Source organism: Staurois parvus, unplaced genomic scaffold (assembly GCF_062004578.1).
Source record: "Staurois parvus isolate SC_StPar_1 unplaced genomic scaffold, SC_StPar_1.0 ptg001320l, whole genome shotgun sequence".
Taxonomy (NCBI): Eukaryota; Metazoa; Chordata; class Amphibia; order Anura; family Ranidae; genus Staurois; species Staurois parvus.
The window spans coordinates 451,942-475,619 of NW_028319116.1; the positions used below are offsets into that span (position 1 = coordinate 451,942).

Genomic DNA, 23,678 nt, shown 5'->3' on the forward strand with positions numbered 1-23,678 from the left:
GCCCTCTAATGGGAATACATAGCAGGTGCTGCCCTCTAATGGGAACATATAGCAGGTGCTGCCCTCTAATGGGAATACATAGCAGGTGCTGCCCTCTAATGGGAATGTATAGAAGGTGCTGCCCTCTAATGGAAACTCATAGTAGGTATTGCCCTCTAATGGGAACATATATTGTAATGTACAGCGCTGAGTGAACTATCGGCGCTTTATAAATACTGTATAATAATAATAATAATAATATAGCAGGTGCTGCCTTCTAATGGGAATACATAGCAGGTGCTGCCCTCTAATGGGAATGTATAGAAGGTGCTGCACTCTAATGGGACTATATAGCAGGTGCTGCCCTCTAATGGGAACATATTGCATGCGCTGCCCTCTGATGGGAACATATAGCAGGTGCTGCCCTCTAATGCGAAGACATAGCAGGTTGTGCTGTCTAATAGAAACAAATAGCAGGTGCTGCCATCTAATGGGAACACATAGCAGCTGCTGCCATCTAATGGGAACATATAGCAGCTGCTGCCATCTAATGGGAACATATAGCAGGTGCTGCCCTCCAATGGAAACACACAGTAATGCTGCCCTCCAATGGAAGCACACAGTAAGTGCTGCCCTCTAATGGAATCACATAGCAGGTGCTTGCTCCTTAATGTGAACACACAGCAGAAAAGGTGCTGCCCTCTAATGTAAACACATAGCAGGTGTAGCCCTCTAATGGGAACACACAGCAGGTGATGCCCTTTAAGGAACAGACAGAAAGGGTGCTGCCCTCTAATGTAAATACAGAGCAGGTGCTTAAAGCTGTCTTCGGATTCTCTGGTGTGACCTTTGAGGATAAATGACGTGACAGTACATGGAGCTACAGAGGTCAGGGTGACTTTTTGTAAAGCTGTTTTATTGTTTGTTTGTGCACTTTATTGAGGCCATTCACTTTAATCATTTGTGAGCCTGATGTGTGATCTGCACTTTTTGCATGATTTTAGAGGTAGCTGATCTCCAGGTAAACAGTTAAATACATAGAATTGGAAGTTGTTATACCTGCCAAAGGATTTGTGTTTTGTCCATCCAGCTCTAGGATTTACACAGCTCTGCCACACCGCAAAACTATTTCTGTGATGCGCACTTGATTTTTCTCTTCTGAGCTTCAAAAACTACAAGGTATTGTCCCTCATCCAGCCTGCGGTTGGACAGTAAAATGAGAAGCAGAAGACTGGTGAGTGTATCTCTCTTTCACTCTGCTCTCTCCTCCTGTCAGTATGTTCCTGGTTAGCACATGAGCCCTGCACTACTACAACTGGTTGGATGCTTCTCCCAGTCTAAGCTTTTCTACACATGGATTGTAAAACACTGACACCGGGTCAAATTCACATATTGCATTTAAAAAAATAAATGATGTAATGAATACAGAGCAGAATTCATTTGTCTTTCCCTCTGCCTGGAGCTCAGCTGTAAGCCTCTGAGATATAAATATATGTGATGTCAAATCTTCCTCCAGCTGTGGAGCTCCCGCTGAGCCCGGCTGTCACTCTGAAATCCCCATCTGTACACATTCCACTCACAGCAGTTCCCATTCCATGGTGATAGAACAGATTGTTCCACTGATCACAGACCGATCAATACCAATCACAATCCAATCCCTGATCATCCATCAATTACATTCCAATAATACATTGATCACATACCAATCATACATTGATCACATACCAGTCATACATTGACCTCATACCAATCATACATTGATAGCAAACTGATCATCCATCAATCACACACTTATCATCCATCAATCACACACTGATCATCCATCAATTACATTCCAATAATACATTGATCACATACCAATCATACATTGATCACATACCAGTCATACATTGACCTCATACCAATCATACATTGATAGCAAACTGATCATCCATCAACTACACACTTATCATCCATCAATCACACACTGATTATCCATCAATCATGTACCAATCATAGATTGATCACAAACTGATCTTCCATTGATCACATACTGATCATCCATGATTTATAATCCAATCACTGAACATCCATCAATCTCATACAAATCATACATTGATCACATACCAGTCATATATTGATCACAAACTGATCACCCATTGATCACATACTGATCAATGCCAATCACAATCCAATCACTGATCATCCATCAGTCACATAGCAATCATACATTGATTGCAAACTGATCAATCATACACTGATTATCCATCAATCACATACCAATCATACATTGATCACATACTAATCATACACTGATTGCAAACTGATCATCCATCCATCACATACCAATCATACATTGATCGCAAACTGATCAATCATGCACTGATTATCCATCATTCATGTAGCAATCATACATTGATCATATACAAATCATGCATTGATCACAAACTGATCATCCATCAATCACATACCAATCATACACTGATCACATACCAGTCATACATTGATCACAAACTGATCAACCATCAATCACACATTTATTATCCATCAATCACGTACCAATCATATATTGCTCACAAACAGATCTTCCATTGATCACATACTGATCATCCATCATTTACAATCCAATCACTGATCATCCATCAATCTCATACAAATCATCCACTGATCACAAACTGATCATCCATTGATCACATACTTATCAATACCAATCACAGTCCAAATACTGATCATCCATCAATCACATTGAAATCATACACTGATTACATACAGTTGTGTCCAAAATTATTCAACCCCCAATGCTGTAAAGGGGTTTAGGGACTATAGTGTACATTTGGAATTGTATTCAGAATCAAATCCTACAAGGACGTTGTAACTACCCAAATGCAACTAAAATGACATCAATTGTTTATGTAATACAGTAGTAAATGGTTCTTATGTGGTTTCTTCATTGCCACAATTATTCAACCCCTTAAAGACTACCACTCTGAAGAACAGAGGTTCATACAGGTGCTTTCCATCAGGTATTGAAAACACCTGTGGATGTCACCGAGCAGCAATCAAGCATAATAAGCACCAATTAGGCAGCTTTAAAATGACTGTGATACTCAGCTCCTTCTAGACATTTACTGGTGTGGTTACAAACATGGTGAAGGCAAGAGAATGGTCCAGGAAGACAAGAGAAGAGGTGATTTCTCTTCACAGGAAGGGCAATGGCTATAAGAAGATTGCAAAGATGTTAAACATACCAAGAGACACCTTAGGAAGCATCATTCGCAAATTCAAGGCAAAGGGCACTGTTGAAACGCTACCTGGTCGTGGCAGAAAGAAGATGCTGACTTCGACTGCTGTGCGCTACCTGAAGCGTAGAGTGGAGAGAAGTCCCCGTGTGACTGCTGAGGAACTGAGAAAAGATTTGTCAGATGTGGGTACAGAAGTTTCAGCCCAGACAATAAGACGCACACTGCGTAATGAAGGCCTCCGTGCCAGAACTCCCAGGCGTACCCCCTTGCTGTCTCCAAAGAATAAGAAGAGTCGACTGCAGTATGCCAAAAGCCATGTGGACAAACCACAAAAGTTGTGGGATAGTGTTCTGTGGACTGATGAAACAAAATTAGAACTGTTTGGGCCCATGGATCAACGCTATGTTTGGAGGAGGAAGAACAAGGCCTATGATGAAAAGAACACCTTGCCTACTGTGAAGCATGGTGGAGGGTCAATCATGCTTTGGGGCTGTTTTGCTTCTGCAGGTACAGGGAAGCTTCAGCGTGTGCAAGGTACCATGAATTCTCTTCAGTACCAGGAGATATTGGATGGAAACGTGATGCAGTCCGTCACACACCTGAGGCTTGGGAGACGTTGGACCTTTCAACAGGACAATGATCCCAAGCATACCTCCAAGTCCACTAGAGCATGGTTGCAGAGGAAAGGCTGGAACATTTTGGAGTGGCCATCGCAGTCACCAGACTTAAATCCGATTGAGAACCTCTGGTGGGACTTAAAGAAAGCAGTTGCAGTGCGCAAGCCTAAGAATGTGACTGAACTGGAGGCCTTTGCCCATGAAGAATGGGCGAAGATACCCGTAGATCGCTGCAAGACACTTGTGTCAAGCTATGCTTCACGTTTAAAAGCTGTTATAACTGTAAAAGGATGCTGTACTAAGTACTAAGATTGAATGTCACTTGGGGGTTGAATAAAACTGATAATGCTGTGAGCACAGAAAAGACATTTGTGGTTATTTCATTATAACTGTTATGTTATATTTGTCTGACCTACAAGTGCCTCTTTAATGTAAATGTAAGCAAGATGACTGAATGATCAAAAGCAATGTCAAACTGGCCAAAACACTCAATTTCAGTGGGGGTTGAATAATTTTGGACACAACTGTACCAATCATACATTGATCGCAAACTGATCAATCATACACTGATTACCCATCAATCACGTACCAATCATACATTGATCGCAGACTGATCATCCATCAATCACACACTTATTATCCATCAATCACATACCAATGATATATTGATCACAAGCTGATCTTCCATTGATCACATACTGATCATCCATAATTTACAATCTAATCACTGATCATCCATCAAACACATGCCAATCATACATTGATAACTTACCAATCATATATTGATCACATACTGATCAATACCAATCACAATCCAATTACTGATCATCAATCACATTCCAATCATACACTGATCACATACCAATCATACATTGATCACAAACTGATCGTCTATCAATCACATACTAATCATACATTGATCACACACTGATTATCCATTAATCACAAACTGACCAACACCAATAACACCAATTACAATCCAGTCACTGATCATCCATCAATCACACAGCAATCTTACATTGATCACAAACTGATCCATCGACCCATCGATCATACATGGTTCACACACTGATCACCCATCGAATACATACCGAACACACATATACAGTTGTGTTCAAAATAATAGCAGTGTGATGAAAAAAGTGAATAAAGCTGAAAATCCTTCTAATAGCTTTTATTTCCATCCACACAAATGCATTGGGAACACGACACATTCTATTCCAAATCACAACATGAAGAAAAATACATCAAATTTGTGTTGTTCCTCTAAAAAAAATGGAAGAAAAGTGAATATTAGACGGTTCAAAAAAATCGCAGTGTTTGTATTCTTCTTTACAAACTCAAACATTCACTATATAAACTGAGAAATGTTTGAAGATTTTGCTTTCCTTTGAATGACTTCATGAATATTTGGTTGTAGTCGCACTGTTTCTGAGAACTGCTGTACATCTGTGTTGCATGGAGTCACCCAACTTCTGGCCCCTGTGATCAGGTATTCCAGCCCAGGATGATTGGACCACATTCCACAGTTCTTCTCTATTTCTTGGTTTGGCCTCAGAAACGGCATTTTTGATGTCACCCCACAAGTTTTCTATTGGATGAAGATCCGGGGATTGGGCTGGCCACTCCATAACGTCCATCTTGTTGGTCTGGAACCAAGATGTTGCACGTTTACTGGTGTGTTTGGGGTCGTTGTCTTGTTGGAACACCCATTTCAAGGGCATTTCCTCTTCAGCATAAGGCAGCATGACCTCTTCAAGTATTCTGATGGATTCAAACTGATCCATGATCCCTGGTATGTGATAAATAGGCCCAACACCGTAGTATGAGAAACATCCCCATATCATGATGCTTGCACCACCATGCTTCACGGTCTTCACAGTGTACTGTGGCTTGAATTCAGTGTTTGGGGGTCGTCTGACAAACTGTCTCCGCCCACTAGACCCAAAAAGAACAATCTTACTTCCATCAGTCCACAAAATGTTGCGCCATTTCTCTTTAGGCCGGTCAATGTGCTCTTTGGCAGATTGTAACCTCTTCAGCACACGTCTTTTTCCAACAGTGGGACTTTGCGGGGACTTCTTGCAGATAGCTTGGCTTCACATCGGCGTCTTCTAATTGTAACAGTCCTCACAGGGAACGTCACACCTTCTTTCATCTTCCTGGAGCTGATTGTTGGCTGAGTCCGCCCCATTTTGGCTATTCTTCTATCCACTCCAATGGTAGTTTTTCGCTTTCTTCCACGTCTTTCAGGTTTTGGTTGCCATTTTAAAGCATTTGCGATCATTTTAGCTGAGCAGCCGATCATTTTCTGCACTTCTTTATATGTTTTCTCCTCTCCAATCAACTTTTTAATCAAGGTACGCTGTTCTTCTGAACAATGTCGGGAACGACCCATTTTCCTCAGAATGTCAGAGAGAAATGCACTGTAACCAGCATGTCCAACATTTGCTGCCTTCCTTCCTTAAATAAGGGCAATAATTGCCACCTGTTTTTCAAAGAATGAATGACCTCACTAATAGAACTCCACACTGCTATTATTTTGAACACGCCCCTTTCAATGAGTGATTCAATGACACAGAATCAGCAGCATGCATGTCATGACTGTCGGGTCTGTTGGATTTCTATGACTCTACTACACCTGCTAGGAAATTATTTGCCATGTAGAAATATCATTTCCACCAAAAACAGTGATTGATCCGGTTAGTGATGTCTGATGGCTATTATTTTGAACACAACTGTACCAATCATACATCAGTCATCATAGACATAATCCAAAGATCACACACTGATCATATATTGATTACAGACCATACATTGATACGTGGATCACACAAAACTATTCATTGATTACCCGTTTGTCAACATCAATCACACTTTGATCACACGCTGATCATCCATTGATCACACACTGATCTTATATTGATTGCACTGAATATACATCAATCACACACAAATAATGCAGCAATCACACATTGCGCATGCATTGATCACACACCGATCATACAGTGGTCGCAAACCAATCATCCATCGATCACATGCCGACCATCTATTGATCACATGCCGACCATCTATTGATCACATGCCGACCATCTATTGATCACATGCCGACCATCTATTGATCACATGCCGACCATCCATTGATCAAAGGCCAACCATCCATCGTTCACATGCCGATCATCTATTGATCACACACCGATCACTTGGTTGAAATGTTGCAGCCTTTTACCGCAGTTCACACATCTCTTCTGGAACTGAACTGCGTTTTTTTTTAAATAAAGTTTTTTTCTCTTTAACCCCTGTGATCTCGTAGCAAACGCTCATGAGTGACCGTGGCTTAGCTAACTTCATGACTCACCTCCTGTTCCCATTATGATGGGTTCCCACCATCCCTGGTGAATTTTTTCTCATGTTAACGAACCTCAGAGGAGAATCTGAAACACACAAAGGTAAGAGGGAACAGCTAGAACTACCATGGGGGCAGGAACAGAGCCAGACAGACTGAGCCATTAGGTTCCACCTGTAATGAAATGTGTGACTTTTGGATGGGGTGACCCCTTTTTGGCCTGGTTTTATGGGAAGGCAGAGAAGGCCACAGCCTAGGGCAGAACCATTTTAGGGGATGCAGGGTAACTTCTGGTTAATAAAGTGGCTCCTTTTTGTTTGATACCTTTCATACAATGCGCCAGGATTAGTGCGGTCAGTTACAGTGACTCAGAGGGAGATGTGTTGGTAGCTTAGCCGCTCATCTGAGGGTTATTATAGAGTTTCAGAGGGCTGGTGGCTGAACAGATCTAACCCGGAGCTTTGGCTGCTGTTCAGCCGAGGGGCACCAGAGGCGGCTTGTTACACCAATGTGGCGTGTAAATTGGCTGCATTGGGCGCAGCACTGGAACTCTTTCATCCGTCCCTGACCCGAGAGCTAATAATCTGCAGATGGTCCTTTGTTACAGGATAATGAGAGTAATCTGCATTTCCGCATTACTGAGCATCGGCCATTTATTTCTGCCTCATCAGAGCGCATACCGCGGGCACAGAGAGGGGCCGAAAGAGCCCAGTACTAGTACATGCAGCGTTCACTTTTACATAGCTCCAACATATTCTGTGGCGCTGTATAGAGAACATTGAGCTAGCCACACCAGAGGAGCTTACACTCTAATGTCCAACACTATTATTATTATACATTTATATATCTCTGATATATACCACAGTGCTGTACAGAGGACACTGAGCCAGTCAGATCATTCTCTGCACCAGAGGAGCTTACACTCTAATGCCCCTCCCCCACAGTCACACACTATTATTATTATACATTTATAAAGCTCTGACATATACCACAGTGCTGTACAGAGAACACTGAGCCAGTCACATCAGTCTCTGCACCACAGGAGCTTACACTGTAATGTCCCCTCCCCCACAGTCACATCAGTCTCTGTGCCAGAAGAGCTTACACTCTAATGTCCCCTCCTCCACAATCACATCAGTCTCTGTACCAGAGGAGCTTACACTCTAATGTCCCCTCCCCCACAGTCAAATCAGTCTCTGTACCAGAGGAGCTTACACTCTAATGCCCCCCCCCCCACAGTCACATGCTATTATTATACGGTTATATAGCTCTGACATATACCGCAGCGCTGTACAGAGAACACTGAGCCAGTCACATCAGTCTCTGTGCTCGAGGAGCTTACACTCTAATGTCCCCCCCCCCACAGTCACATCAGTCTCTGCACCAGAGGAGCTTGCTCTCTAATGTCCCCTCCCCCACAGTCACATCAGTCTCTGTGCCAAAAGAGCTTACACTCTAATGTCCCCTCCCCCACAGTCACACACTATTATTATTATACAGTTTTATAGCTCTGACATATACCGTAGCGCTGTACAGAGAGCACTGAGCCAGTCATATCAGTCTCTTTACCACAGGAGCTTACACTCTAATGTCCCCTCCCCCACAGTCACACACTATTATTATCATTATGGAAGCACCGATACCGTTTTTTTATCGGCGAGTACAAGTACTCACATGGGTGGTGCTGACCAATCAGAAGCTGTCTAGCTAGAACTGTCATTGCTGTAAGGAGAGGAAAGGAATCAGCAGGGATTTCAAATCCCCACCACTTTCTCTCATCTCTTACCACTGACACTCCGCATGGGACGCCTGCAGGGAGGTTTCCCGCACCGCTCCTGTGTGAGCGCAAGCAATATCAAGTCTGTTCACACAGGAGCTGTGGGGAAATCGCATGCAATTGGGACAGGAATCGCGTTCCTGTTCAAATCGCATGCTAATCTTTGCGGTGCAATTTGCGTCCATTAATGAAGATTGCACCACAAAGTATCAGTTAAGGTATCGGGAGTATTTTCATGAGTACTCGTGAAAATACTCGATATCAGCACCGATACCGGTATTGGTACATCCTTGATTATCATTACTAAAGCAGAACTCCAGTCATATTTTTTATTTTCCCATGCGGTCATGCAGTAGGGCTGTGCCCACACTGCATGGGTTAACTGCTTGTTTTGTCCAGGAGCTCAGAGAAAAGCTATACTTACCCTATCCTCCAATCCTCTGGAAAACTGTGCTCCCCCACGTCGAGCAGTGGACTGATCCTGCCTTCCTCCAGTCTATGGGCAGTATGACATCAAGAACAGCCCATTTGCAAGACTCATATACATATAATGATGCAGCGCTATAATAGCAAAATAAACAGTTATAAGTGATAGAGTATATAAACAGATGAACTAAATAAAGGTCCAAAGAATTAGACCTACCAGTGATCATATAACACACGTGACCCCAATCCACACGGGGATATAATAAATAGTGACCCCCAAGTACCCAAATGGGACACAAGGTAGCAAACACTAATGTGAATCCCTAATAAGGGATCAAAGCAGCACACTATGTGAAACACACATCATATATAAGGTGGATAAAAGTCCATAAATTGGTGGTGATCTTCCTGTTCATGCACGGTGTAGATGGAAAAACACCCTCAATGTGATTCCCAAAGGAATGGCTGCAATGGCCTCTCACCTCTACATCATGACCCTGCAGGGCCACAAAGCAAGAAAACTCCTCTGGGTCCTCAGAGTAACCACTCTATAATTTAGACGGTGCCAACAGATAATCAATAATCACCATTCCACATAACTGGTCTGCAAGCGGCTGCAGCACTCTCATAGATGTCATAAATCATATACCCATAAAACAAAAAGAGAACATATCTCTGTAGTGCAAAATGTTTAATGGTATATAAAAGAAATGAGCCAGAAGTGCACTCACAGGAATAAAGTGGACATGAAGTGGAGTCCAGCATATATCAAGGTAGAATCCAATGAGCCCAGTATACAGTTTGTATCAAGGTAGAATCCAATGGGCCCAGTATACAACTTATATCAAGGTAGAATCCAATATGCAAGGTGTACTGCGTGAAGAAAAAGCGCTAGGTGTACAAAGATGGCGCCACGCTGGAAGTGTGTCACACGTAAGTGCCGTCGACGCGTTGCGTCACGTGACCTCGTGACTTCATCAGGACCAAGTCACGAGGTCACATGATGCAACTTGTCGATGGTACTTACATGTGACGCACTTCCAGCGTGGCGCCATCTTTGTACACCTAGCACTTTTTCTTCATGCAGTACACCTTGCATATTGGATTCTACCTTGATACAAACTGTATACTGGGCTCATTGGATTCTACCTTGATATATGCTGGACTCCACTTCATGTCCACTTTATCTATGTGAGTGCACTTCTGGCTCATTTATTTTATATACCATTAAACATTTTGCACTATGGAGATATGTTCTCTTTTTGTTTTATGTGTATATGATTTATGACATCTATGAGAGTGCTGCAGCCGCTTGCAGACCAGTTATGTGGAATGGTGATTATTGATTATCTGTTGGCACCGTCTGAACAATAGAGTGGTTACTCTGAGGATCCAGAGGAGTTTTCTTGCTTTGTGGCCCTGCAGGGTCATGAAGTAGAGGTGAGAGGCCATTGCAGCCATTCCTTTGGGAATCACATTGAGGGTGTTTTTCCATCTACACCGTGCATGAACAGGAAGATCACCACCAATTTATGGACTTTTATCCACCTTATATATGATGTGTGTTTCACATAGTGTGCTGCTTTGATCCCTTATTAGGGATTCACATTAGTGTTTGCTACCTTGTGTCCCATTTGGGTACTTGGGGGTCACTATTTATTATATCCCCGTGTGGATTGGGGTCACGTGTGTTGTATGATCACTGGTAGGTCTAATTCTTTGGACTTTTTTTAGTTCATCTGTTTATATACTCTATCACTTATAACTGTTTATTTTGCTATTATAGCGCTGCATCATTATATGTATATGTGATTTAGACCTTATGGTATAGGATAGGATGCTAGCTGCTTCTTAATTATATTATATAATTATAACTTTATACATAAGAGCGCAGGGGGATCTTTATATATTTTTTACCATTTTCAAGACTGCTAATGTGCGGGGAGCAGGAGCAGCGGGGGATCAGTCTTGAGTTTTGGGGGATCCGCGGATTAGGTAAGTAACGAACCCCTAGACAAAAACGAGCATTTATCTATGCAGTATGGGCACGGCCCTACTGCATGGGAAAATAACGTTTTTGCCCCAAATTCTTCTTGAAACATGTACAGTATATAGCTCTGACCAGGGGCAGACTGACAACTCATGGGGCCCCCGGGGAATAGGGGATCATGGGGCCCCTGTGTCCACACCCAAACTCAAAAAGGCCTATGCAAAAGGTACCAGGGGCATCTCATGGGGCCCCCTAGTGACCCCGGGCCCTCGGGCAGTGCCTGAATTTCCAAATGGTCAGTCCGCCCCTGGCTCTGACATATGCCGCGGTGCTGTACGGAGAACACTGAGACAGTCACATCAGTCTCTGTACCAGAGGAGCTTACACTCTAATGTCCCCTCCCCCACAGTCACATCAGTCTCTGCACCAGAGGAGCTTACACTCTAATGTCCCCTCCCCCACAGTCACATCAGTCTCTGCACCAGAGGAGCTTACACTCTAATGTCTCCTCCCCCACAGTCACATCAGTCTCTGCACCAGAGGAGCTTACACTCTAATGTCCCCTCCCCCACAGTCACACACTATTATTATACATTTATATAGCTCTGACATATACCGCAGTGCTGTACAGAGATCACTAAGCCAGGCACACCAGTCTATGCATCAGAAGAGCTCACACTCTAATGTCCCTTCCCCCACAGTCACACACTATAAATATATATTTTTATAGCTCTGACATGTGCCGTAGTGGGGATGGTAATTGGCTTTTCTATCGGGAATATTCTTTGTTTTGAAATTTGCGCCGCATCTTGTGTATGAGGTCATATCAGAGCCCACCGCAGACTATGTCAGTGCTATATTTTATATCACATTGTACTGCCCTGATGGCTGTAAGCTGCAATATGATTGGCTGCACATTTTATAATCCCGTTCAACAATAATTTGGCTCCGCGTCAGTCGTAATATTTCATTCACCGCAGCTGGAGATAAGCGATACGATCAGCGAATTCCACAGATCTTTAAAATGTATTTTCATCAAATAATACACTATATTGCCCCAAGTATTGGGCCGCCGGCCTTTCCACACACATGACCTTTAATGGCCCCCCAGTCTTAGTCCGTAGGGTTCAATATTGAGTTGGCCCCGCCCTTTCCACACACATGACCTTTAATGGCCCCCCAGTCTTAGTCCGTAGGGTTCAATATTGAGTTGGCCCCGCCCTTTCCACACACATGACCTTTAATGGCCCCCCAGTCTTAGTCCGTAGGGTTCAATATTGAGTTGGCCCCGCCCTTTCCACACACATGGTCTTTAATGGCCCCCCAGTCTTAGTCCAAAGGGTTCAATATTGAGTTGGCCCCGCCCTTCCCACGCACATGACCTTTAATGGCCCCCCAGTCTTAGTCTGTAGGGTTCAATATTGAGTTGGCCCCGCCCTTTCCACACACATGACCTTTAATGGCCCCTCAGTCTTAGTCCGTAGGGTTCAATATTGAGTTGGCCCCGCCCTTTGCAGCTATAACAGCTTCAACTCTTCTGGGAAGACTGTCCACAAGGTTTAGGAGGGTGTCTATGGGAAGGTTGGACCATTCTTCCAGAAGCACATTTGTCAGGTCAAGCACTGATGTCGGGGGAGGAGGCCTGGCTCACAGTCTCCGCTCTAATTCATCCCAAAGGGGTTCTATGGGGTTGAGGTCAGGACTCTGTGCAGGGCAGTCAAGTTCCTCCACCCCAAACTGGCTCATCCATGTCTTTATGGACCTTGCTTTGTGCACTGGGGGGCTGTCATGTTGGAGTTCCCTTCACTGGAACTAGGGAGCCAAGCCCAAACCCTGAAGTACAACCCCACCCCATAATCCCCCCTCCACCAAGCTTGGCACAATGCAGTCAGGCAAGTACCGTTCTCCTGGCCACCACCAAACCCAGACATGTCCATCGGATTGCCAGACAGAGAAGCGTGATTGGTCACTCCAGAGAACACGTCTCCACTGCTCTAGAGTCCAGTGGCACCGTGCTTTACACCACGGCATCCAACACTTTGCAATGCACTTGGTGATGGAAGGCTTGGATGCAGCTGCTCGGCCATGAAAACCCATTCCATGAAGCTCTCTACGCACTGTTGTTGGGCTCATCTGAAGGCCACACCAAGTTTGGAGGTCTTTAGCTATTGACTCTGCAGACAGTTGGTGACTTCTGCGCACTGTGCGCTTCAGCATGCGCTGACCCCGCCCTGTCATGTGACGTGGCCTACCACTTGGTGGCTGAGTGGCTGTTGTTCCCAGTTGCTTCCACTTTGTTATAATCCCACTAACAGTTGAGCGTGGAATATTTAGTAGCCAGGAAATGTCACGGATGGACTTATTGCCCAGGTGGCCACCTATCACGGGACCACGCTTGGAGTCACTGAGCTCCTGAGAGCGACCCATTCATTCACCAATGTTTGTAGAAGCAGTCTGCATGCCTAGGGGCTTGACTGTATACACCTGTGTCCATGGAGGGGATTGGAACACTTGAGTCACATGATTTGGAGGGTGGGGCCAATACTTTTGGCAATATAGTGTGTGAAAGACCTCCTGCGCTTCTAAGTCCCTATATACTAATCAAGGAGGTACAGCTGCCAACATCCAGTCATATACCAAATGATAAATGTGAAACTATTTGGCAATATAGTGTCATTTTACTGTCCACTAAAATATACAACTTCAGATTTGTTTATCTGCGCAGAACGGTGCAATTCATCTGATTGTGCAGTTTTATACGGTTTGGAAAAATCTAAATTTTCGGTCTTTTTTCGTTTATATAATAATAAAAAAACCCCGGTGGTGATCAAACACCAAAAGAAAGCTCTATTATGTATGAAAAAAATTATATAAATGTAATTTGGGTACAGCGTTGCATGACCGCGCAATTGCCAGGAGAATTGATCATTTAAGACTCATCAAAGTGACGTCTCTCTTCGCAGCATGATCTTCATAACTAACATTCGTCGCTCATCAATTCTGAGGCCGCCAGTCAATGAATGATTCACTACCAAGCGGCTAATCCCAAATGACACGCTTTCATCCTGCAGCCAATCACCTTCTAGACTCAATAAACACTCATTTCCACCAGCAGTGTGCTGCATCCCATGTGACTTCCACTTTCTATAATTAGTATTTCCTGGAGGAGATCGGGCCGGCACCGTCTACCTGCGTGCGGGAGGAAAATCAGGAAAACTGGAAAATACAAACGGAACCAAATTATATCCCATCTCTGTTCCTGATCCCACGAGCGATCCCTCTATTAATTGTGGCGCATCACGGGGGACGCGGGGTTATTATTTGGAGACAATCAAATCTGATGGTTCCGCCTAATTAGTCCTCACACACACTGGGGGGGAGGGGGGCGGTTTGAGAACGCTGGTAACGTTAGCTGTGTAAAGTCGCGTTAAAAACGCGAGTTTTTCAGCTTTTTTTCTAGCATATTTGCATTAGCATTTTGCCGCGATTAGCGGCGTTTCTCCATGTTTGTGGCGTTTTTTTTAGCAACAAAAAATTAATTTTTTTTGGTAAAAAAAATTCCAAAAATGCTGGTTTGTAGCGTTTTACTGTGTCTTACCGCATTCTGCCACATTTTTCAGCATTAGAGCGTTTTTACAGCTAAAAAACTCCTCCAGAAACCCACTAGCAGGGGCGGACTGACCATTCATGCACTCGGGCACTGACCGAGGGCCCAGGGTCAGTAGGGGGCACCATGAGATGGCTTTTCTGGGTGTGGTTTGAGTGTGGGTTAGGACACAGGGACCCCATGATTTCCTATTGCCTGGGGGCCCCATGAGTTGTCAGTCCGCCCCTGCCCACTAGTTCTATTTTTTTTTCCCAGACAAAAAACATCCCTGCCAAAAAACGTTGATTCCAGTCTATGTGTGTATGGACACAGAGGATAACATGCTGGGCATGGACACATAGGAGAACATGCTGGGGGGTTTATTGGCTGTAGAAAAAAACTTCAAAACCCAAAAACAGCCGCTGTAAATGTGCTGTTCTCATATTTGTTATTTAACCGCTTGCCGCCCTGCCACTGTATATATACGTGTGCAGGGCGGCACCCAGGCGTAAAACCACGTTTTAAAACGGGTTCCGCGCTCCCGACGTTTTCGCCAGCAGGGGGCGCGCGCGCGCGCGCTCCCGCCGACCCGCGGGTGACACCATTCGATCCCGGAGGGATCAATCATTAGATTTCAGCCAGTGATGTCTGGCTGAAATCAGATGATCAGTCCCTGTCCTATCCTGTCCTGTGTTGAAGTTTACACAGGACAGGATATGATGTCATTCTTCTCTGCCTGGACACATTCCGTTCCAGACAGAGAAGAAGACATACAAATTGTGAGTAAAACAGCACATACCCACAGTTAGAACACTCTAGGACACATTTAACCCCCTGATCACCCCCCCCCCCAGTTAACCCCTTCACTGCCCTGTCACCAGTGTCACTGATCAGTGAATCGATTTTTACTGATCGCTGTTTCAGTGTCGCTGGCGACTTCCGATAGTGTTAGTGCCCCTCCCAGATAGCGCCAGATTGCCCGCCAGTACACCAGTAATCCCGTTTAACCCCTTGATCGCCCCCTCCCCCCCAGTTAACCCCTTCACTGCCCTGTCACCAGTGTCATTGATTACAGTGAACAGATTTTTACTGATCACTGTATTAGTGTCACTGGTGACTTCCGATAGTGTTAGCGCCCCTCCCATTTAGCGCCAGTTTGCCCGCTAATGCACGGGATTTTTTTTTACCAAAAACATGGAGCATAATACAATTTGGCCTAAATTTATGACTAACTTTGAGTTTACTATATATTTTTTATAGCTGAAAGTAGAAAATATAGTTTGTTTTTTTTCAAAATATTTGTGTTTTCTTTGTTTATAGCGCAAAAAAAAAAAAGCGCACAGGTGATAAAATACCACCAAAAGAAAGCTCTATTTGTGTGAAAAAAAGGACGTAAATTTCGTTTGGGTACAGCATTGCATGACCGCGCAATTATCATTTGAATTAGTGCAGCGCCAAACAGCAAAAAAAGGCGTGGTCATTAAGGGGGGTAAATCCTCAGGAGCTCAAGTGGTTAACAGGTATTGTATCACCAATTATTATTTCACCACCTTTGTTTCTATGTATTGATCTGTTGCTGCCATCTGCTGGCCAGAATTTGCATGCTGCATGCCTCTGCTTTTGCTAGTAAAGTTTTTCCTCTGCTGGGTGTGGTTTTAGGCAAGCCTTGGTTCTGGTCACTTCCTGCAGCCATTGTATGTGCTTTATAGCTGTGTGACAGAACATTCAATACCCTGGGCTTGTGAAGGCATCAGTTTTTGACCAGCAGTTAGCTTCAGGAAAGACATCACAGGACAGCATGAATACCTCTACTACCTTACAGTATTGTATCACTGTTTGTCGCTGTATTTGGACCAAATAAACCCACGCTGATTTCATTCTCGTGTATACGTTTGGATCCGTCTAACCTGAGCATCTGCCGGTCCGGTCTGCTCCACTGCTTGGATACGAAGGTAGGAAGTTACACAGCCATTAGCAGTTATACCTTCATTCTCCTTCATGTGGGGACAGAACAGTAAATACGTCCCGTGTGCATGAAGACTCATGAAGCTGATCCTGGAAATTTTTTTTTTTTTTTAACAAAATCCTGGAAATCTTTGCTATTTATTTTAACAGATTTTATCAAATTTTTAAAGATTTTTTCCTGGCAATCTTTTGCTTCTCTACAGCTGACCCTACACCGTACAATCCGATCGCTCAGGCTCTTATCGGTCGAAACTATTTAACCACTTCCCGACCGGCCGTTGTATATAAATGGCCGGACGGTGGCACTGCAGGGTCGGGTGGCCGTCTATAAACGGCCTCCCCGCACCCTGCTTGTGCGCGCTCCCTGGGAGCGCGCAGCACCGCGATCTGGTGCCCGCTGTGTCCTCCGGACACAGTGAAACACCGATCGTCGGACGGGACCTCTGTACGAGGTCCCGATCATGTGATCACTGATTGGCCAATCAGTGATCACATGCAAAGTAGTAAGCAAGATGTCACTTCTGACATCATTGCTTACTACGTGTGAAATCTGTGAATGATCACAGAGGTCACATGGTACAAGGCTATTCACAAAAGCCTTGTACCATGTGACAAGCTGTGACCAATCACAGCTCACTCAGTTCTTCTCAATGAGTGCAAGAATGCAGCCAGAGAGAAGGAGAAATGATTGCTTTTACATCCTATATGGGTGTAAAAGCAATCAGTGTAAAAAAAAAAAAAAAAAATCTTCATCACCCCTCACAAGTAGTACAGTGTCACCATGGTGACACTGTACTGCTAGGGTGACAGTATGTAAAAAATAAAAATAAAAAATAATAATATAAAAAAATAAAATAAAAATGTAAAAAAAAATGTTTAAAAATTATAATTTTTGCTTATAAACTAATTTGGATTTTTTTTTTTTTACTAAAAAGATAACGGAATAAATTTTGGCTAAGATTTATGATGAAATATTATTTATTTGCAAAATTTTATAAAAAAAACACTTTTTTTCAAAATTTTTGGACATTTCATTTACATAGCAAAAAAAATACAAATCCCAGTGGTGAATAAATACCACCAAAATAAAGCTTTATCTATCTCAAAAAAATGGTAAAAATTCATTTGGGTACAGTGTTGCATGACTGCGCAATTGTCATTCAAAGTGTGATAGCGCTAAAAGCTGAAAATTGCCCTGGTCAGGAAGGGGGTGAAAGTGTCCGGTCTGGAAGTGGTTAAGGACAAACCTTAAAGGGGGTCTTCACCCATGAAAAGCGCCTCCTCTGACGGTCTACCTTCAGTTGGCTCACATTTGCGAAGTGGCTAGGACAGGGACAGAGAACGTACTGGTCAGGGACTGTGTGTCTAGCGCAGGGAGAGGTTCCAAAGGAGGAGGGACAGAAAAGGGACTATTGCTGTGTCCCAGGCAGTAGTTTTTCTTCAACCAGGCGCCTCATTGAGGTCAGCCCTCCAGCCACCTCCTCTGGCAGATGCTTTCAGGGTCCTGCTGGGCTGGTGTGGTGGTATATACCAGCTTTGTGTTACCTTTCCTGTATCTTCTACCCAGGGGCGGACTGACAACTCATGGGGCCCCTGGGCAATAGGGGATCATGGGGCCCCTGGGCAATAGGGGATCATGGGGCCCCTGTGTCCTTGCCAAAACTCAAAAAAGCCTATGAAAAAGGTACCAGGGGCATCTCATGGGGCCCCCTACTGACCCCGGGCCCTCGGGCAGTGCCCAAGTTTCCAAATGGTCAGTCCACCCCTGCTTCTACCTAATATACTCTTCTATACCATTCGTCCTCCATGTGAGTTTTCTCCCCTTCAAGAACAGAGCAGTGTACCCTGCCCAGGACCGGGACAAGGTACATCCAGTGCAGGGGCAGACTGACCATTTGGAAACTCGGGCACTGCCTGAGGGCCCGGGGTCAGTAGGGGGCCCCATGAGATGCCCCTGGTACCTTTTTCATAGGCTTTTTTGAGTTTGGGCAAGGACACAGGGGCTCCATGATCCCCTATTGAGGGCCTGGGGTCAGTAGGGGGCCCCATGAGATGCCCCTGGTACCTTTTTCATAGGCTTTTTTGAGTTTGGGCAAGGACACAGGGGCCCCATGATCCCCTATTGAGGGCCTGAGGTCAGTAAGGGGCCCCATGAGATGCTCCTGGTACCTTTTTTATAGGCTTTTTTGAGTTTGGGCAAGGACACAGGGGCCCCATGATCCCCTATTGCCCGGGGGCCCCATGAGTTGTCAGTCTGCCCCTGATCCAGTGCCCAGGGCAAGGAAGCCAAACTACTACCCCCCTACTACCGAGCTAAGGGGATGCTACTCCCAGCAGTCGTCCACTTGTTAAAATATCTTGTATCTGAATGAGCTCACTGGCGCCCCCATCCAAACAGTAGACCTCTGTGCCCAGGGCAGCCTCCCCTCCTGCCCACCCCTTGTCCCAGCCCTGACCCCACCTTCAAGCAGACCTCATGTTCTGTCTGTATCTGACTTATTTCGTAGCACACAGTAAATGATTTAACAAAACTAATGAGGAAATTGTATGTGAAGTCTTGAGGTTTCCAAAGTAGCCTGCCAAGGGATGGTCATGGCACTGGACATGTGCAGGCTGGAAATTTCCATTTCATTTTGGATGCATTCATTCATTGAAGAATTCCGTTTCGTCATGTTCCTCATGTTGAGCCAATTAATTTACGGAATTCATTTCATATCTTCGCCATTCATTTCGTATGTTCGTTGGTACATAGTTACATAGTTAGTCTATAGGGCAGCACAGTGGCTAAATGGCTAGCACTTCCGCCTGGCAGTACTCGGGTCATTGGTTTGAATCCCAACTACGGCACCACCTGCCTGGAGTTTGCATGTTCTCCCTGTGCCTGCGTGGGTTTCCTCCGGATACCCTGGTTTCCTCCCACACTTCAAAGACATGCTGGTAGGTGAATTGGCTCCTGTCTAAATTGTCCCTAGTATGTGTATGTATGAATGTGAGTTAGGGACCTTAGATTGTACGCCCCTTGAGGGTTAGGGGCTGATGTGAATGTACAATATATATGTAAAGCGCTGCGGAGATTGATGGCGCTATAGAAGTACCTGAAATAAATAAATACAAATAAATAGTCTGGCTGAAAAAAGACAAAAGTCCATCCAGTTCAACCATTAAAAAAATAAAAATTAAAAAAAGTTATAATCCTACACCCACAGTTGATCCAGAGCAGGGGTAGGCAACCTGTGGCTTTCTAGCTGTTGTGGAGCTACATTTCCCATGAGGCATTGCAAAGATTACAAAACTGACAGTTACAGCTATGACTTGCAGAGGCATGATGGAACTTGTAGTCCTGCAGCCCCCAGGTTGCCTACCCCTGATCCAGAGGAAGGCAAAAAGACCCAACAAAGCACAATCCAATTTGCTCCTGCAGGGGAGAAAATTCCTTCCTGATCCCCCGAGGGGCAATCAGATATTCCCGGGATCTACTTTCCCTATAAATGTTATATCCAGTTATATTCTGTGTATCCAAGAAACAATCCAGGATGGATTCGAAAACGTTTGCTGTTTTTCCTGGAAGACTACTATATACTCGATATATTATCAAATTAGACATTCAAATCTGAAGGAATCAATATTTTCAGACGCTAATCCAACCCACCAAGGGAAATGGCATGAGCTGATTGGACAATAGCAAATGGCGTCATGTGTATCCAGAATAACGACTGGAATGAATTCCGGATCCGTTCGTTATCCGAGGCAGAATTATGGAACGAATTTTGAAAATAGAATTAATTTCCACATTGGCGGACTGACCATTTGGAAACTTGGGCACTGCCCGAGGGCCCGGGGTCAGTAGGGGGCCCCATGAGATGCCCCTGGTACCTTTTTCATAGTTTTTTTTGAGTTTGGGCAAGGACACAGGGGCCCCATGATCCCTTATTGCCCGGGGGCCCCATGAGTTGTCAGTCTGCACCTGGACCTGAACTACTATCGTATCATGTGACCTCATCCAAATGAAACAAACGCCTTTGTTAATTTTGTTATAACTTCTTTTCGGATCCGTTGACATTCGTTACCACTTCCATTGGGAGATTCATATACTTTACATCCAAATCTCCGAAAAATTTAATTTCGTCCGAAAAACAAAATGATACAAAACGCATATGTGTGCATGGAACATTGTAAGGTCAGAAGCCCAAAGTTGCTCCGGAGTAATGATTTGTTCTCCATGTAGGTACAAACCCTCCCTCTGTTGGAGGTGCAGATCCTGAGGAGGAGGATGCTCTGTGCTTCCTTCATTTGTGATACCAAATCAGCATGAAAGACACAAAAAGTTATTTGGTGAAACAATGTCAGGTTCAGAGGGCATCGTTGTATCAGGAAACACGTGTGAAAATGCATCTGGTGTGCAGTTCTTTGATCCAGGACAATATGGGATGTCAAACATGAAAAGAAAGGAGCCCATCTTGCCTGATGAAGCCTTCAACTAACGTTTTCGAGACATCAAATATTCTACTCTTTTTGTGGTCTGTAAAAATGAGAATGAGATGTGGACCCCCTCCAACAGGCAGTGCCGTTCTTCAAGAGCAGATTAATGGCCAACAATTGCCAACCCTGAATCGTAGTAGTGAGGGGGCTCGGTTTCCTCAAGAAAAGACAACAGCATAGAGCAATGGTCTCCAGACTGTGGACTGGGGGCCATATGTATCCCTCTGCTTGCCTTTATCTGGCTCTTGGGGCATTATTGCTCACCAAACACAAGGTATTATTCCTCAGACTGACACCATCAATGGGGCACATTCTTCCCACTGACACCAATGATAGAGCACTATTCCTTCCCCCAGTACCAACAATTAGCACTATTCCTCCCGCTAATACCAATGATGGAACATTATTCCTCCCACTAATACCAATGATGGGGCACTATTCCTTCCACTGACACCAATGATCGGGCACTATTCCTCCTACTAATACCAAAAATGGGGTCCATTCCTCCCAATGATACCAAAAATGGAGCACTATTCCTCCCACTGACACCAACGATCGGGTACCATTCCTCCCACTGACACCAAGGATGGGGCACTATTCCTTCCAGCAATAACAACAATTGGCACTATTCCCCCCTTTGATATCAATTATGGGACACTATTCCTCCCACTGATACCAATGATGGGGCACTATTCCTCCCACTGATACCAATGATGGGGCACTATTCCTCCCACTGACACCAATGATGGGGCACTATTCCTCCCACTGACACCAATGATGGGGCACTATTCCTCCCACTGACACCAATGATGGGGCACTATTCCTCCCACTGATACCAATGATGGGGCACTATTCCTCCCACTGATACCAATGATGGGGCACTATTCCTCCCACTGACACCAATGATGGGGCACTATTCCTCCCACTGACACCAATGATGGGGCACTATTCCTTCCACTGACACCAATGATCGGGCACTATTCCTCCTACTAATACCAAAAATGGGGTCCATTCCTCCCAATGATACCAAAAATGGAGCACTATTCCTCCCACTGACACCAACGATCGGGTACCATTCCTCCCACTGACACCAAGGATGGGGCACTATTCCTTCCAGCAATAACAACAATTGGCACTATTCCCCCCTTTGATATCAATTATGGGACACTATTCCTCCCACTGATACCAATGATGGGGCACTATTCCTCCCACTGATACCAATGATGGGGCACTATTCCTCCCACTGACACCAATGATGGGGCACTATTCCTCCCACTGACACCAATGATGGGGAACTTTTCCTCCCACTGACACCAATGATGCGGAACTATTCCTCCCACTAATACCAATGATGGTGCACTATTCCTCCCACTGACACCAATGATGGGGCACTATTCCTCCCACTGATACCAATGATGGGGCACTATTCCTCCCACTGACACCAATGATGGGGCACTATTCCTCCCACTGATACCAATGTTGGGGAACATTTCCTCCCACTGACACCAATGATGGGGAACTATTCCTGCCACTAATACCAAAGATGGGGCACTATTCCTCCCACTGACACCAATGATGGGGCACTATTCCTCCCACTGACACCAATGATGGGGCACTATTCCTCCCACTGACACCAATGATGGGACACTATTCCTCCCACTGACACCAATGATGGGGCACTATTCCTCCCACTGACACCAATGATGGGGCACTATTCCTCCCACTGACACCAATGATGGGGCACTATTCCTCCCACTGATACCAATGATGGGGCACTATTCCTCCCACTGATACCAATGATGGGGCACTATTCCTCCCACTGACACCAATGATGGGGCACTATTCCTCCCACTGACACCAATGATGGGGCACTATTCCTCCCACTGACACCAATGATGGGGCACTATTCCTCCCACTGCCACTGATACTAACAATTGGCACCATTCCTCCCACTCATACGAATTATGAAGCACTGTTAACTCCCATAGCATTTTCTATTCATAGTGACCATAGTGCGGCCCCCTAGAAAGTCTGAAGGGCAGTAAACTGACCCTTGATTTAGAAAGTTAGGAGGCCCCTGGCACAGAATAATGAGTTAGGCCCTAGATTTTAGGATAGTATGGTCCCAACCAGGGCGGACTGACAACTCATGGGGCCCCTGGGCAATGGGGGATCATGGGGCCCCAAACTCAAAAAAGCCTATGAAAAAGGTACCAGGGGCACCTCATGGGGCCCCCTACTGACCCTGGGCCCTCGGGCAGTGCCCGAGTTTCCAAATCGTCAGTCTGCCCC

General features: G+C 44.8%; 1 long non-coding RNA gene across 1 annotated transcript in view; it reads right to left on the bottom strand.

Moving 5' to 3' along the window:
• The window catches only part of LOC149437070 (uncharacterized), an 83,736-nt gene that overhangs the window by 35,244 nt on the left and 24,814 nt on the right, over positions 1-23,678 (bottom strand). Inside the window, exon 2 of the long non-coding RNA XR_016308193.1 lies at positions 7,176-7,251. This is a non-coding gene — a long non-coding RNA (uncharacterized LOC149437070). The remainder of the gene's footprint in view (positions 1-7,175; positions 7,252-23,678) is intronic.